We start from the raw sequence: 17,784 nt of genomic DNA, 5'->3' as shown, positions 1-17,784 counted from the left end.
AGTACAGCATTGGTAGCTGGTCAAGGAAAGGGATTTTCCCTCTTGTGCTCTGTGGCTTCAGGTTGAATACTGTGCATAGTTTTGGATGCACAATGTAAGAAGGATAAAAAACTGTTAGAGAGTGTCCAAAGGAGGGCTACAAAGATGGTGAGGGGTCTAGAGGGTAAGACGTACGAGGAGCGGCTGAGGTCCCTTGGTTTGTTCAGCCCAGAGCAGAGCAGGCCGAGGGGAGGCCTCATGGCGGCCTGCAGCTCCCTCACGAGGGGAGCGGAGGGGCAGGCGCTGAGCTCTGCTCTCTGGGGACAGCGACAGGACCCGAGGGAACGGCATGGAGCTGGGACAGGGGAGGGTCAGGCTGTCTGTTAGGGAAAGGTTCTGCACCCAGAGGGGGGTCGGGCACTGGGACAGGCTCCCCAGGGCAGTGGTTACAGCACTGAGCTGCTGGAGTTCAATATGCATTTGGATCAACGCTCTCAGTTATATGGTCTGATTTTTGGGTGGTCTTGTGTGGAGGCAGGAACTGGACTCCCATGATTTTTGTGGGACCCTTCCAACTCGAGATATTCCATGATTCTAATTTTATTCTGTGCAAAAAGTGTAAGAGCAGTCCAGCAATTCCTTCTCCTTCTACAGACTTGCAGATTTCAGTAAAAGTCTACAGATGGAAGAAGAAAAGGATATCCTTATTTCAGGACTGCCTTAGCAATGTACATCTGCATTTGTAATGACAGAGGTAAACAAACACAACCTGCCTTTTGCAAAGAAACCGTGACCTCCACATGAAGTGTACTCCTTAAGCTGAAAAGAAAATACTAATATTTCCTAGCTTTGTGTCTGTTTTACCAATACTTTCTAATATTACCTGCTCTGTAATAAAAAATTTACATTTTCAGTTTCTAACAGATTTACTTTTGAGAAACTCCTTAGCAAGAACAGTTGACCTCATTGTGAGCCTAACTGAGAAAAACATTACACAGATTGCCCAACAAGTGGGACACGTTTATGATAGCGACAGCAACTCTAGAAGACAAACAAACAAACAAAACAACAACAACAGAAAAAAAAAAGAAAAAAAGAAAAAAATAGAAAAACAGAATGAATCAGGAACAATTACCAGTCGAACTGCAAATTCTTAAACATTTCAATTATTAAAGTCCAGTTCTATTTTCTCCTAAAATCTGCATCCCTCCCCTTAAAAGCTCTAAATTTACTCATAATGAGTTAACATGTAAAAGTAATTTCCGAATACAAAATTTTTATTAATACCATAATTCTTTCTAAGGTTATTAAACCTGATATTCCCTCTATGCAATTAAGGAATAGCTTCTTTTTTATGTAATACACTCATAATTTTATGCTTAGCATAGCTAAGTGAAAGTGTTGCTCAAACAAATTCAAACCTGGTTGATCAGAGTAGCACAAACCATACAATATCTTCCACCTGCATTTGTTACAGCAGGCAGTGTTTTGCTTGAAAGCAGAGACTCTGCCAGTTCTACATTACAGTACAAGATGCATTAATATAGCAAAATTTGTCTCTTGGAAGAATAACGACAGTAAAATAGAAAGATAATCTGCGGTATCTCTATTTCTGAGAAACAATAGAAGCTCCACTTCCTGAGCACATCTGTTAAAAGTAGGTTTCATAGATTCAGGGAACTGTAAATAAAATATGCTAAAGTTGGTGAGTCTTTAGTACTCATGCTTCAGCAAGTTATATGGACAAGCAAGTATCAAAGTTATTTCTAAATTAGCTAAGCATTAGACTTTCATTTTTTTTACTCAGGCATTTCTAAAGGAATTACTTGAGATCTTTGTATAAATCAAAAGAATTTGGGGGAGGAAAGGAAAGAATTGGGCCATTTAGCTTGCAAAGACGGGTGCTCAATTCAAGGTACACTATAAGAAGTGTGTGTGGAAAGAAAAGGTGAGAAATACACACCTTCCACAAACCTTTTTGTAGATTGACCAGAAGTGGCTATAGTTACCCCAGTCCTGTTCCTCTAATGTGAAGACCATCCCAGAGGCAGTGGGGAGTCCTGGCCTGGACTTGCATAAAATTCCTATTTATGATTAGGTTTCAGGCCAGTCTGAGGACTAAACAGGACAAGTCAAGAGCAAGACTCCTAGAGATTACCTGCTTTTGCGCAGTAAAGATCAACCCAGAACACAGGGCTGTCTACCAATAGTTTTGGCAAGATGAAGAGTCTTTAAAGAACCAAAGACAGAACTATTCATAGAATGTGTTAGAATTAAATTTCCTTCATTCGGTTCTGTTGAAGTGGTAACAAGGTGCTACCTTCATTGTTTTCCAATGACATTTCCTTAATCAAGCACAGAACACTCCACTCAGCAATAAAGATCATCTCTATACAGTAAGAGAGCCAAAGGAACAGAAGACCTAATGATGCAGATTGGTAATGACTCAAGTTTTCAGAAACATCTACATTAGTTAAATAATTAATTCTTATTGTCTTCTGAAACATATTTCACATAGCTTCCTCTCAATTCTTAGAGATGTGACCTGAGTATATATGCTTGGCTGGATTTTGGTTTAGGCACTATTATGTCATCTCAAATGAAGTAACCAATAATAGCCTATCAGATACACATCAGTGTATTTTGGGTTTCCAGCTTCTTTCAAAGACAGCTTTCTGTCAAGTCAATAACAATAATAAAAGATAAGAATCCAAACTCATGAAAATATCTCTGTAGATTAAGATCTCATTTAAATTTGATCAGAATTGGCATACATATTTTGCTTAAAGTAGTGAGGCTTGCAGACTTTCTGAGGCTCATCATTAAAAAAATAAAGAACTACTGTATGAAAAAAGAAGGACGTGCACAATGTTGGGAAGTTAGATTCCAACTTTGAGATAGTATCACGTTTAGGGTTTGATCCCCTTTCAACAGGGAAAAATATTAACGGAGAATATTACACCCAGAATAAAAAGATCAACTTATTCACTGAAAGATGGTAATGCTTAAGGGGAAAGTGAGAAGCTGGAGGATACTCAAGTTCTATAAAAGCACTTGAGAAGATTAAAAACTGAGCCTGGTTAGTGCAGTTAGAGAACCTGTAACAAAACCCCTTAAGAATTTGGTAGTAATATACACTGGGAATTTTGAGTTTAAGTCCAAATGAGATTTAAATTGTCACACTGCTACTTGTAGCAGAGTAGCTCCTATAGCACCCAGCCGAGACTTCTCAGTGTCCACTGGTGTTTGCACTGGGCAAACGTTTATTGCCTCCTCCAGGACATCGGCAGTCTGGAGTAATATCTGTTTTGTAGTTAGATACTTCAGACAGACCATGAGTCATCATCAGAGCCATCAAGAACTCTGCTCTGATGAGTCTTCAATAAGCCCTTTCTGTCTTCTTCTTACATTCATCATTTTTTGTCATATTCAGCTTTCAAATTTCCAGACTTCCTGTACAATAACATACCCTGTTTAGAAGAAATCCTTACTCCAATAATACTCCAATTAATTCTTGCAACTCTTCAATTAATCCTTGCTGCCTTCCATAAGTGTACAAAGCAAGTCCTGGTAATTTCTACTGTACACCATGCCTTTCCCAGATGTCAGGAGTACCAGATCTGCACAGATGTAAAGCCAGTGAAAATTCAGACATATGCATATCAGAGAAATTAAATATTAGAGCAGAACCCCATAACATGCCCATCACCTCCCAAGCATAGCAAATCAAGCATTGCACCATTCAATGTGCAGTGTGTGACTCTCCCAGGAGGCTGCCACCACTAGACATGTGGCTGCAATGCTTCTCCACCCCTACTCTTGTATAGCACTCTAAAAATTGTCTTTGGTTGGCTGATGGAGGAATAAATTCAGCAGGTGCTTGTTAAAACTTCTATGCATCAGCAGCATATTAACCATGGTTAAGACCACATTTCCAGACTTGCTATATGCTGTTGTAGAAAGTAGAGGTAAATAACATCTTATAATTGCAGTAGCAAAAAGAAAAATGGTATTTCTGATGCCTGACCAGGAAAGCCAAGACTACCCAACATCCTCTTACATTACAAACTACAATATCAGTCTCTGAGCATCTGTGTAGTTAAGAAATGGGTTTAGCTTAGTCTCAGGATATGCAAATCCAGATGCTTAATTGTGAAGTCGCTTTATAACATTCTTACTAATTCCTGTGCTCTTGTCCTTGCTAAAACAAAGTGTAACCATAGAAACATAATTAATCAACAGCCCTTTGTGCACTTCAGAAAACAATCAGTTCTGCTAAATTATAACTGTTTCAAGTTAATGAACTGTCAATCTCTCCTCAATGGATAATACTTCTAGATAGTGGCCAATGAACCATTTGCAAATACAGTGAAATTATATGGCCTTACAGAACTGTTTCTCTTATTCTACCCACCAAATGTTTTAAAGCAAATAAACATCACCTAAATGAACAGCTCCACTCCCAAAACATTAAATTCTCATTTGCAGTGAAACAAATAAGTCCTCTGGGTTCCTTCTGTGAAGTTTCTGTTTAAATTGACAGTCTACCAGTTCAGCTCTATGTCTGCCCATCACTCAGCAAAGGGAACATGATACACATTGACAAGAGATGTTGGTGGGGAAAAATATAAGCTCAGTAAAAAGATGTTAAAACTAAAATTCCACTCACTTTTCTTTGCTTCTCAGCAGATGTTTCCATGGCTAAAAAAGGGTAACTACAAACACATAATAAGTCATCCTAAGAGTTTACTTGTTTAAATTTAATGAAAAATATCTAGGTATGCATGAACATTTCAGTCTAAGTATGACTTACTGTCGTAGGCTAAGTATTGCAGTTTTGGAAGACACGTGAAGTTAGTTTTTACATGTTATATTACCAACTCCTCTGTCTTAGGTGAAGTTAAATAAAATGCTGCTTTAAGAAGGGCAAAAATCTAGTCAAAATCTATGCTTACAGGAACTGCACTAGCTCTAATAGTTATCAGTTTATATCGTATCAGTTTGTATCATATTAATATAATCTAAAGGCCAAGTGCAAGGTCATGTACCAGGGTCAAGGCAATCCCAAGCACAAATACAGGCTGGGCAGAGGATGGATTGAGAGCAGCCCTGAGGAGAAGGACCTGGAATGTTGGCTGATGAGAAGCTCAACACAAGCCAGCAATGTGCGCTTGTAGCCCAGAAAGCTAACTGTACCCTGGGCTGCATCAAAAACAGCGTGGCCAGCAGGTCGAGGGAGGTGATTCTGCCCCTCTGCTCTGCTCTCATGAGACCCCACCTGGAGTGCTGCATTCAGCTCTGGGGCCCCCAGCACAAGGAGGACATGGACAGAATGCATCCAGAGGAGGGCAATGAAGGTGACCAAAGGGCTGGAGCACCTCTCCTGTGAAGGAAGGCTAAGGAAGTTGGCATTGTTCGGCCTTGAGAAGAGAAGGCTCTGGGAGGACCTTATAGCAGCTTTCCAGTACCTAAAGAAGGCCTACAGGAAAGATGGGGAGGGACTCCATGCAAACAGACAATAATAGTACAAGAGGGAATGGTTTTAAACTAAAGGACGGGAGACTTAGATTAGAGGTTAAGATGAAATTCTTTACTCAGAGGGTGGTGAGGCACTGGAACAGGTTGCCCAGAGAAGCTGTGGATGCCCCATCCCTGAAAGTGTTCAAGGCCAGGCTGGATGGGGCCCTGGTCAACCTGATTTAGTGTGTGGTGTTCCTGTACATGGCAGGGGGTTGGAGTTAGATGATTTTTAAGGTCCCTTCCAGCCCAAGCCATTCTATGATTCTATGAGATCTCGTTCTCCATTCATGTCATGATTATTGTTCCAATTGCAATACCTGCCTTACAAGAGTTCTGTCATCTGCTGAAATTTGTTTAAGGTAAAAACATAACTTTTCTTTTCTTTTCAGTAATCCATGACTACTGTTACAAGGGGCAAAGGAAGGCACTTTTTGGAATGAATCTCAAGGATTTTGGCAGGGGGAACAGTATTTGTGTGATTGAAGCTGTAACTCTGGTATAAGGATGCAGTTCAGATTTGACTGGTAGTTGCAGCTGTGGTACAGCTGGGTACTTATCTGTGTGCTCTGTATCAGGGAACTTACTGACAGAACAAGAGGTAATGAATTTAAACGAAAAGAGGGTAGATTTAGATTAGGCATTAGGAAGAAATTCTTCACTCAGAAGGTGGTGAGGCACTGGACCAGGTTGCCCAGGGAAGGTGTGGATCTCCAAACCTGAAAGTGTTCATGGCCTGGCTGCATGGGGCTTTGGGCAACCTGATCTAGGGGGGCTGGAAATGGGTGATCTTTAATGTCCCTTCCAACTCAAGCGATTCTATGATTCTATGATTTTATGAGTCTATGAGTCTATGATTCTATGAATATTTTAGATATTCAGTGCCTTGTCTTATCTCCCTGCTTAACATTTTTAATTGCAATTGGCCAAGATACTTGTAAACAGCATCTCAGTCACATCAGTCACTTTGTTCTTGTATAGATGATATAGCGTATTCACAGTTTTCTGAGTTGGTCTTTACAATTGGCCTACCACATTTATTAGCTACCAGCACAACTATCTTTGAGACTCTTTTCTTTGGACCTTGACAAAACTTACTAGCAATGAAATTTGCAAGGATTGCATGGGGTTAAAAAAAAATACATCATCTTCTTATTTTCAACTAGCTAATCAATAATTTTTATTGGATATCTTACAAAAGTACAGTATTGCAAGAAATAGTAGATAATCTATTTTGTTATTAAGAGAATTATACCATAAAGGTTTTTCACCCAAAAGGCAGGAGTTAATTTTATATAACAACAAACAATGGAAAACTCAGCAAGAGGTGCAACACATATGGCTCACGGTACCACACTCAGAATAGATTTTGAAGTTAATGATGCAAGGTCTTCAAATTTCTAGCTTCAGTGTGCAGTGACAGCCAAATAAAGCCAACAGAATAATGGACTTTAAGAGGACAGGTATTGAGAACAAGGCAGAGGGTAATATTTTTGCTATTATCCCTTGGGATAACTATAACTTCAGTACTGTGCTTAAATACTGACAAAAGAAAGGAATGGCTGTCTTCCATTGAACGCCTCAAAAGTCTGACATCATTTGCTTTACAGAGAAAACTGACAGGGATGACACTAAGGTTTCCAAAATCAAAAGGTCAAAAGGTGGAAAAAGAGGAACTGTTTCCTATCTCCCTGACACCTCACCCCCCTGCACAAAATAAATAAATAAATAAATACATACATACATACATAAATAAAAGATATTCAATGGTAGCAGAAGATTGGTTTAAAATAGACACAAATGCTACTTTCTACAGAGGATACAAACTTTTAGAAATCAATGTCAAAAAGTGTTTGTGGAGGTAGTATTTACAAGTTCAAAAGGGGAGGAGGTGGGGGCTGACAGTTTCATAAACAGGCCCCATAAATTAATACTAAAAAAGAAAGAAAGATGGACATGTATTCTTTAACATCCAGCCATATCCTGGGGTGCATCAAGCACGGCATTGGTAGTCGGTCGAGGGAAGTGATTGTCCCGCTCTACTCTGCGCTGGTGCGGCCTCACCTCGAGTACTGTGTGCAGTTCTGGGCACCACAGTACAAAAAGGACATTAAACTGTTGGAGAGTGTCCAGAGGAGGGCGATGAAGATGGTGAAGGGGCTAGGGGGGAAGACGTATGAGGAGAGGCTGAGGGCACTTGGCCTGTTCAGCCGGGAAAAGAGGAGGCTGAGGAGAGACATCACCGCAGTCTACAACTTCCTCTCAAGGGGGAGTGGAGGTGCAGGTGCCAATCTATTCTCCCTAATCATCAGTGACAGGACCCGCGGGAACGGTGTTAAGCTGAGGCAGGGGAAGTTTAGTCTGGACATCAGGAAGAGGTTCTTCACCGAGAGGGTGGTCGCACACTGGAACAGGCTCCCCAGGGAAGTAGGCACTGCACCAAGCCTGTCAGAGTTTAAGAAGCATTTGGACTGTGCACTTAGTCACATGGTCTAAAATTTTGGGTAGACCTGTGTGGTGCCAGGAGTTAGACTTGATGATCCTTATGGGTCCCTTCCAACTCGGGATATTCTATGATTCTATGATTCGATGATCTTTAATACAATAACTGTGGACACACAACGCCAGGATAATAGGCTCCAGAAACTCTCTTATTTCTCCCTTTTCCTGACCACACAATGGTGGTTTACACAGACCACTGCTCATTCCTTGTGCAACATTTTTTATAAAGGCCTGAGTTTCTCCTCCTTCCTTAACTGTGAACTGTCACCAGATAATTTCAAAATACAGGCTTGTCCATAAGTCAACAAGGGAAAAAGGGGGGGAAAAAGGGGTAAAATGTGGAAAAATATTTTTTAATTATCCATCATGCAAAGGTAGAACTGAAAAAGTAAGAGAGATGTGAAATAGAAGTAGAGTTAATGGGAAGATTTTTAGGTTTCAAAATTGAAAGAGTTCAGTCATAATCAGCAGTTCTATGTTTCTTAATGTAAAAGGAGAAGCATTCAAAATTACCTCTTTCTAAAAAAAACTATGGACTTTTGACAAGAACATTGTTCCATAAAAAGTAATTTGATCAGCTCCATTCACTACACTAACTGACTGAAATTGTATCTCATCTGCAGAACAGCAGCTTTCAGCTAGCCCCACAAAAGCAAAACTGTCAAAACTTGACAAATCTCACTTTTGCTTCTTGGCTTTCATTTCCAGTTTCTCAGTGCTGTTATGTATGAGTTCAAACACTGCAGAAGGGGTACAAACATTGTTGATAAAACAGCTATTGGCTTTGAGATATATTTTATAATATGATTAACTTTTTTCCACTCCTCAGTTTTACAATAAAAACATCTTGTTTTATAAAATTTAAGTTCTGAATCAAATTTATTTGCCTTCAAAAGGTTCTAGCCATCCATTTAGGTTGACCAAATACACCCACTGAATGCTAAATGGGAGACAGTCAAAGTGAACGGTTTGTGAATTGCCCATAAAATAACCTGTGCTAGTTGGCAAATACATAGCAATAGTAAAACACATTTGCAGAAATTAATGCTCTTCCCTCATGAAATTAATGGGGCTCAACAGACACTGTTCACGTGGGCAAAGCCTGTGAATCACTAGGAGCAGAGGAAAAGGAGCCAGCTCCTTCATGAATATTGTTTGCAATGAATAATTCAGTCAACTATATTTATGACCACCCATGACGCAAATGTGCTACTAACTCTGATCAGCATTAAATTGCTTTCCCTCCCCACCCCCACTGATGCTCAGAGAATATTCATGAAGTCATATACTGCAGCATTTAATGTTTATTTAATCAGCAAGCGCTCCACTCGCTAACTGCAGGATTCCATTTGTGAATCAAGGTAAGACACTTGCTCTTTAAGTCTTGGGGAGACAGCGTAACTTCTCAGGTTCATTACAATGCACTTTCACCAATTTTAGCTAACTCCATCCCAATAGAGTAACTTTTCTCTTCAAAAAAATCAATTAAATGGGTAACATGATAAGCAATGACAAGAGTCCATTGGAGTATTTGAGTATATTTATGCATGAGTCTCAAGTGTGGAGGGAACAGAAATGGAATGCAGTAAACTGACAGATTGTTTTGGCATTAAATTTATATTTCCTGCACCCAGGAAGAATAGATGTACTCAAACAGGAGAAAGAAAGATCAGTGTGGTAACTACCAGTGAGGAAACGTATTTGACAAGTAGGGGCTTCTTGTATGAGTAACAGACAAAAAAAAAAAAAAAATGTAGTGGTTCTGGAGATAGAGAAACTGGTAAAAGGATTTCAAAGTTCCTAAGTAAGTTTTGCTGTCTAGACATCTATCAAATCCTTAGGAAGACACTAAACCAAAGTGTGAGGCACATAATTCAAAGAACATTTGGGGAAAACATATCTCTCTTTTTTTTTTTTTTCATTTTAATTATTTTTTTGAAGACTGTAAAAAGGATTTGCTTAGTTTTGATACTAGGAAATGCAGATTTGCTAAGTCTTCTAAAGAGAAACATTTTATTGCCTGACCAGAAAGGTCTTGTGATCACCACAGAAAGATGTAGCAAGGCAAGCTTCTGTGCATTCGTTTACCTTTCAGCAACCCATTTCAAAAGGGTTGGTCAGCCAGCCATTCACTCATCATGTGCATTGGTCCCCAGTCAGAAAAGCATGATGCAAGTAACAGCATTTGAGATCCGGGAAAGAAATTAGAGGATGGCAGAGCTCTCAGCTCGCTGTTGCTTCAGTGGTTGTTTCCACTGTGATGGTATTTTGGTATAGCAAAATTCAGGAGCTGTAGCAAGAGTGTAAAACTCATTGGACACCAAAGAATAATCAGAAAGTCACAAGCTTGAGACCACTAACCTGGGACCATTTGAGCTGATGACTTAAGCTAATGAGTTCCAGACTTAATTGAATCTCTTATATTCCAATTGCACTGAGAGGTCACAAGCACTGTCATCAGTTTTCATAGCCACCACATAAGAGTAATTCTCTGTAGAGTATGGTTCAGGCAAATAGATATTTTGGAGTTATAAGCTGAGGGTTTGAGTCTGATCAGAGAAACACAGAAGGCAATAAAAAGACTCATTAAACTATACTGAGTGGGAAAAGGCCAGGAAGAACAGAGTCCAGAGCTGGTGCTGTTCCCTGCTGCTCTGCAACATGCAACCTTTGTTTCAGAGCACAGGAGTTCTGAAATGGGCACTGGTCACAACAGTCCCATGGCCATAAATTATTGTCTGTAGGGACCAGACACAGACTGGAGGGTCCCAAAATTTACTTTCCCTGTTACCCGTAATAGAAGTCTATATTGCATTTAGGAGAGTCACCAGGCTAGTAATCTATGTGCCAGCTTGTGTACATAAAGTCAGCAAAAACTTCTGTGTGCTACATCAGTATATTTCAAGCTCATCAAGCAAAAGCTGTTAGCCTGCAAGGAAAATATCTGATGGTAAAAAGTTAGTTCTACTGTGAGCAAAGGCTGAGAGGGGCCACTGATGGACAGCATATCTCACAGAGAGCATGCCACAGAGATGTACACTGGAATCTTTTTAATGCAGGCTTCAAGATAAACAATGAATGTACCAAGATTTCTAAATTTCTGTTTTGATTAATGAGGTGTACGGGTTCAGATTTGCTGGTTTTCCTTAGAATTTAAAACAAATTCCCCATGCGTTTGCTGTGAGGCTTTCAGTAATTTCTTTCATCTGCCATCAAAATCCAGACACAGTCTTCATCGAGCCATTCCAATAAACAAAAGAAGCAGGCAAGTGAAGCAATGTCGCAGTTAAATGCACCATAAGCTTTCCACAGTGGCATCCAGGCCAGCTGCACACAAGCGTAACATTTGAGCATTCGAATCTGTTCCACTTACTATTTCAGCTTTGCCAAAGGCAGTAGAAAACCAATGCTGTCTGACTCTACAAGTCAAGGAAAGCCATTGTTTCTGCTCTTTGCTGTTGCTTAAATAACTATTTGCAGTAAACAAAGCAGAAAATAACAAATGGGATTATTGCCTTCTTTCCCAGGCAAAAGAAACAGACAGACAGCTTCCATTTATCAAGAGACATCTCACCAGTGTTAGGTGGAGTGAAAAGAACCACAACAAATTTGAAATAATCAATCGCATTCAGAGTTGCTTATGGGTGCGTTTGGCTGCACAGCACTTACTGGTCTTTTTTCTCTCCTGTGTGGCAAGTATACATCTCTCGGAAAGGCAGTAGGTGCGCAAATGAGGATTTTCAAAGAGAAGTGTTTCTAGTAGGAAACAGAGCATAGGAAATAATACCACACTTGCAGTAAAGGTGTGTATGCTATCAGTCCACGTGGGTTCAAACCAGTTTTATCCCAGAGTCCTCATGTGACACATCAGCCCTACACCCACTCCCAGTGATGTGGGGCAGTGCTCAACAGCAGCCAGATGGGACCTGTGGGTCTTCTCTCACAAGGGGAGACAGCATCAAGGAAGAGTAGTGGAATGCTGTGTTATGAACACAGAATAAATAGATTTTCTCTCTAAATATTATTATGGGTAGGGTTTAGCATGTTTAGTTCCAGTCACCCATTTATTAGAAGCACATGGCTGAACAGGTGGAGAAACAGACAGAGATACAGGTACAGATACACTTAGAAATAGGGACTTTTCAGGTAGAGGTACTAGGTCTGTAGTGAGGAAATTACTATGGATTGTATATGATTAACTGGCATAAATAAGTAAAATCAGAAATTATATTTCTCCAATATATACATGCATGTTTTCACTGGGAAAAGGTGCTCAGTTCACACAGTTTAATTTGAAGCAGTCATTTATTAGAAGCACACATCTGGCCAGCAACCAGTGAGATATACATTCAATATCAACACCAACAAGTCGAGGTGCTAATGCTAAGATACACCTACAAACTTCTAGACACCCCTCTATACTGTTCCACTGGTATCCCCAGAGGGTTGAGACCCTCCGTAATGTCCCTGCAAGCTGACAGCCCATAGTGGGGTGCAGGCTGCTCCATCTATCTATTAAATCATGCTGTAGAGAAGCAACGGCCAAACATACAGCTGTCATGACCCAGCTACAAGAACTGGAGAAAAGCTTGAAATTTTATCCTGTTTTCAATTAACTGAAGTTTTTAATGGAAAATGCAAATGCTTTTTTTAAAAAAATGCTTTTTAATAATAAATATAAACAATAAATAATTTTAAAGTCTTAATTTATTCAGAAATGCTTTATTAAGCTGAGTACCATTTTTCAATGAGAAGGATCTGATGGAAATGCTCATGCAGGTCTTAGCCCTGGTCAGCTGAGATCCCAGCACAGCTCACATCTTGCAGGTGGTACACCGCAGAGATGCAGCACCACCTCCAAAAATTCACTCACCATGTTGATGCTGATTTCCTACTCTTACCAGCATGGAGAATAGAGGAACGTGTTCATTTGCAACATCCTTAATTATTAAGGCAATTAACATTGCCTTAAGCAATATTAATGTTTATCTATCATCCCTGAAATAAGCACAGGGGCGCAGTCATGACCAAGAGATGCAAGAATACTGGGCCTGCCATTCAGCGACACTGGGCAACCAATCTGACCACGGGTAGTTTTATCCCAAACTGACCAGTCTTCTGTCCATTATGTGCTGAAAACCTACAGCTTTCATTCAGCTAAAGTCCTCTTTGTTCTGGCATCCCGTACCAGTGGGAGCAACCACAATGCTGCATACGAGTGATAGCCATCATCCCCAGGACACAGGTTTGGACAGCATTGGATTAGCCCCCACCAATGAGCTCCTGAAACAAGTTTCTGTCCTGCTTCTGTAAATCTAAGTGGTTTAGCAAATGTTTAAATTAGACTGTTGTTAACACAGTCCTAATGTCCATATGTGTTAAATTCTGATTTTCTGTAAAGAATTTTGGTGACAAAATCAGCAAGCTGGTAAAAAGCTATACATTATACAGTGTATAGTGGATTCTGCTGAAGCTCTCTGCTGTTTGCTGGTGCTGTGACGGTCCTGGTTTCCATGGAATTGAGCAGAACTAAGGTTCAATGATTCAGCTGAGAGTTAAGGTGCTCTTACAATATTGTATTTCCCTTTAGTAGGGAAAAGTATACAACCCAAATTATAAATTGGGGAAAAAAAAAATCTCTTTTTCTCTCAAAACACCTTTTTTTCCTACCAAAAAAAAACCCTCTCCACACTGCCTCTTTGCAGCAGTTCATGTACTGTAGTTCATATATCCTCTCCCATGATCATCAAACTTCAGCTGGCCTGTAAACTACTTCAACAGAGCAGAGAGATACACTGGCTAAGTCTGTCATGCAGTATAATTACTCTCAATTTATCAGGTGAGGGAACTGATTTTAAAGCAAATAAATACTCCCACTTCTGCTGAAATGTTTACAGTCCATGATAATATCCTTTATTAACAGGGTTCCTTCAAATGACCAAAAATGAAATAATACCGTTAATCAGCTCAGAAAGACTTCTGTACTTGTAAATCAGTGACAAGTACTACTCAATTTAAGTAAGTTCCTCCATTCACATTTAACCCAAAGTGAAATTTATGCCAAGTACTTTGTAAAATGATCCTTGAATGCGACAAAATAGTTCTATTCATTTTTGGATTATTCTTCTTTACAAAGAATGAGATTATGAACATAATGACAAGAAATTCTGCTTCATGGCTTCAGATAGGACATTAAAGCATAATACATTTCACCTCCTATCTGTAAAGGCAACTGCATTCATTATTATTTGGGAGCATCCTGCTGGCTGCTGTAGTTATTCCCCTTTTCCACCCTTAGCCACCCATGTGGATGGATGTGAAGATTGGTGTGGGTGGTACACGGCGCACAGAGGAGGGAGCAGAGTAATGCCCAGATGACACAGGTTTCTGGTCCCTCTCCTTTGCCGGTACCTGCAAAGCTGTTCCGTCTCTCCAGTCTTGCCAGTGCTAAATCCTGAGCATCTCAGAGCAAGGAGCACTTACTCTTTTTGCACTTCCACCTCAGCAGACCCCAGCTCAATCATAACCAAAATCTGTCACATTTTAATTCTCTCTCCTGGAATGTTTCCAGCATTGTTCTTCCAGATGAGAGAAGATTCTTTCTTAGTGTTTCTTTCATTAGTTTAAGAGGCAGTTGTTCAAAGAACGAACCCTTTTCAGATGCCTCTGGAAATGAAGATAGGCAAACTATTGCTGCTTGGTTTGGTGACTGGAAAGAGTAACATGGAAACAGGGGGATATCACAGAGCAAATTTGTTCTGCTTCTGCTTTGTAATGATGTGTAAGCCTGGCCAAATATAGCCTGAGATGGGGAGGGAAGATATAAAACATTTTACTGAGATGTTTTTGAATAAGGTTATACATTTTAAATGGAAATTTCTTCCCACTCTCTCCCTAAAAACCCTTCTGTCATGACTGTCCCAACTTTGGGAATACAACTTTGTACCTAATTAGGGTATTTCTGGCTCACAGATAATGTATTCACAGATAAAAATGAATTGTAGCTTTAAAGGACAGAAACTGAAGTGGAGAACTATCAGGGAGATGTCTTCCTGAAGGCAAAGCACCTCTCAAAAAGAGAAATTAAATAAAAGATCACTTTTTTTGTATGCACTATCCCCAGTTATGGCAGTGTTCAAGCTCATAGCAAAGTAAGGGAATCGGTTTTGGTCTCTCCCATCCATTTGTTGAGCAGGACAAAGTCAAATTTGCTCTTATATGTGCAGTGTTACCACACCGTAGCACAGCTTCATAGGTCCCCATCCTAAGCCACATGCTTATGCAGTACAGCAAAGGCTCAGGAAATCCAATAAGAATTTGAAGGAGCAGAATCAACCAAACCAAGAGGTCATTCAAATAACTGGGACTTGGTTGTCATTCTCCTACAGGTTATATGAAATTTTCACCTGTAATTGGGAAAACATTTTTAGACGATGGAAAAAAAACTGATTTTGCCAACTCGGGAAAAAAAAAAAAGGGGGGGGGAACTAGTTGTAGTATCTGAAAACACATTGTGTTTTTGTTGTTTTTTCTTTTTTACATAGGCCAGATTTTGGTTTCAAAAATGAGGTTTCAGCTACAAAGAAAAGAAAACCTCTACAGTTGAATGAATTCTTAAAGATTGCACAAGATATTATCTGACAAATACCACTACTGTGCTGAAAAGCAGAACGACAGGTGCAGAATGGCCACAGAGGCTGAACTTTGGTGGTTTCCTCCTGTTGTAGTTGAATCACTTTAACACAGCTTAGCGTGGGACTTCAGGTAAGAGTGCATGTGTAAACACTGCCTCTCAGTGGGACAGCAAAAGATTTTTGCAGCTTTCTGCACTACCAAAAAACTCCAGAAATAAAGTAAGCTTAGCCATATGAAACCTCACAGATCTCTTCCTCAGTGCTGCTACCAGGAATGCATCTGCATGGGCACCTCTACAGCACTCAAAAAAGGGAGCAGGAGAGAGGGACTTGCTGTTCACTGTTATTTGCATTTCCTTAGCATGAACACTATTACTCATCCCTTGCATTGCATGCTTAAAATGTCAGACACAAATCTCTTTAAGTCCACATGAAACCAGTGACCAAGGTATAGCTCCTGTAACCGTCTGCAGCATCTTACGCTCGCTAAACTGTTTCTCTGGCATCCACCCCACAGATCGTGTGCTTTGGCTCCCCAGCAAAATCCCATCATAATTAGTTTTTGATAAATCAAATGCCAGCCTTAGCAAAATGTAATAAGCACCTAAATGGCTCATAATGCTTTAGTTGGCAATTATATAGGTTAAAGAAAAGAAATGGTAAAAACTATGACATTTACAGCATTTTAAAGGTTGCTTTAAGATCATTCATAATGAACTTTTCAGCCATTAGGAATGTTAAATATAACAATACTGACTTTATGCTTTGATACCCACAGAAGCAAAATACAATTCGAGGCACCAACCTGACAGTTTTGATGAAGTATTCTAGATTTAAGTTTCCATAAACACTAACTTTCCACTCAGTCATGTACAATTGGGCAATCGCCATATGTTGACAAGCCAACCTAATTTTCCCTGAGGTGCCCTCATACATGGAGTATCTTGGGATTTCACTGGGACATTATGACTTCTGTGCATGATTCTCTCAAACCGCAGCTCTGGGATGCTATCCGTCCCAGGGCACTGATGGGTCCGTGTGGTATGATGGTGTACTGGGCACACAACGTGACTCAGCCCCAGAGGCATGTCTCCACCCGGTCAGTCAGCTCAGCCAGCTCAGTGGATGATTTGGGCAGCATCCACGCCTATTGTGTCTTTGGCTGGTCCCCTGCCAAAAAGTACTCCATGTACTGCAGCTTTTTCTCCCATTCTTTCCAGCAGCATGGTGCACATCTAAAGGAGTATCTGAGGCATGTCTCTTTGGGTCGTCCCATGGTGTGGCCACACGGCTGTCCTCAGTGCCATCTCCTCTGCAACACAACGTGAACTCTCTGCAGGTTCACCCCCGTCTTGAACAACTGCTGGTGTGAGAGCAAGGAGCTGGTGTGAAATGAAGAGCAGAAATATTAAGTGGCTCGCTTACTTCATAAGAAATACAAAAACTTGCACTTAAATTTTCTCTACTTTGGCTTTATAGTAGTGTTTACTGTGCTCATTGAAACTGCCTTCAGGACCACCAGAGAGTTTTGCTCTGGAATGGATATCACAACTACAGGGGCTTTCTTTTCTCTGGCAAATCTGCCTGTGCTCAGTCCAAGGCTGCGGAGACTCATGGCTGCAGCTACTTGCAGTTTTTTGTCTGCTCAGGCCTGCCACGTCCCATATGTATCTGTCAGCTAAACCACTCCAGAGACTGATTCCTAATATTTCTCAGTTAAAATGAGCCAAATTAGCTTGAAACATTTAAAGAAAAAAATGTCTATGCATTCATGACTGTTGGAATTCAAGTATTTTAGCTATATGAACCCCAGAAAGTTTAGCTGTAACAACTTCAGAGAGCTTTGCCTCTCCAGAAAGATTGCAAATTATTCAGGTGCTTTTGTTACTTCACTGGCTTTTCCTCTAATTCCTTTACACAGTGTTTTTAGTGTCATCACAGACTAGCATGTGGTCCAAAATATCTGAGAGACTGCCTGGTTGTTCTGCACAGTACTTTCTTATGACAGTTGTTGCAACCTTAAATTCTCATGATGGCTGAAGGGAAAGCCAAACTGTCACCACTAGTTGTGGGATATCCTGAACAACCTACCACAAAGAGAAGTGAAAGTGAAGGCAGCCTCCCACCTGCCCATAAAACCCAGAGATTCCCT

The sequence above is a fragment of the Anser brachyrhynchus genome (genome assembly GCF_964034855.1).
Source record: "Anser brachyrhynchus genome assembly, chromosome: Z".
Classification (NCBI taxonomy): domain Eukaryota; kingdom Metazoa; phylum Chordata; class Aves; order Anseriformes; family Anatidae; genus Anser; species Anser brachyrhynchus.
The sequence above is the reverse complement of the archived record's forward strand: the minus strand, read 5'-3'. Positions refer to the sequence as shown.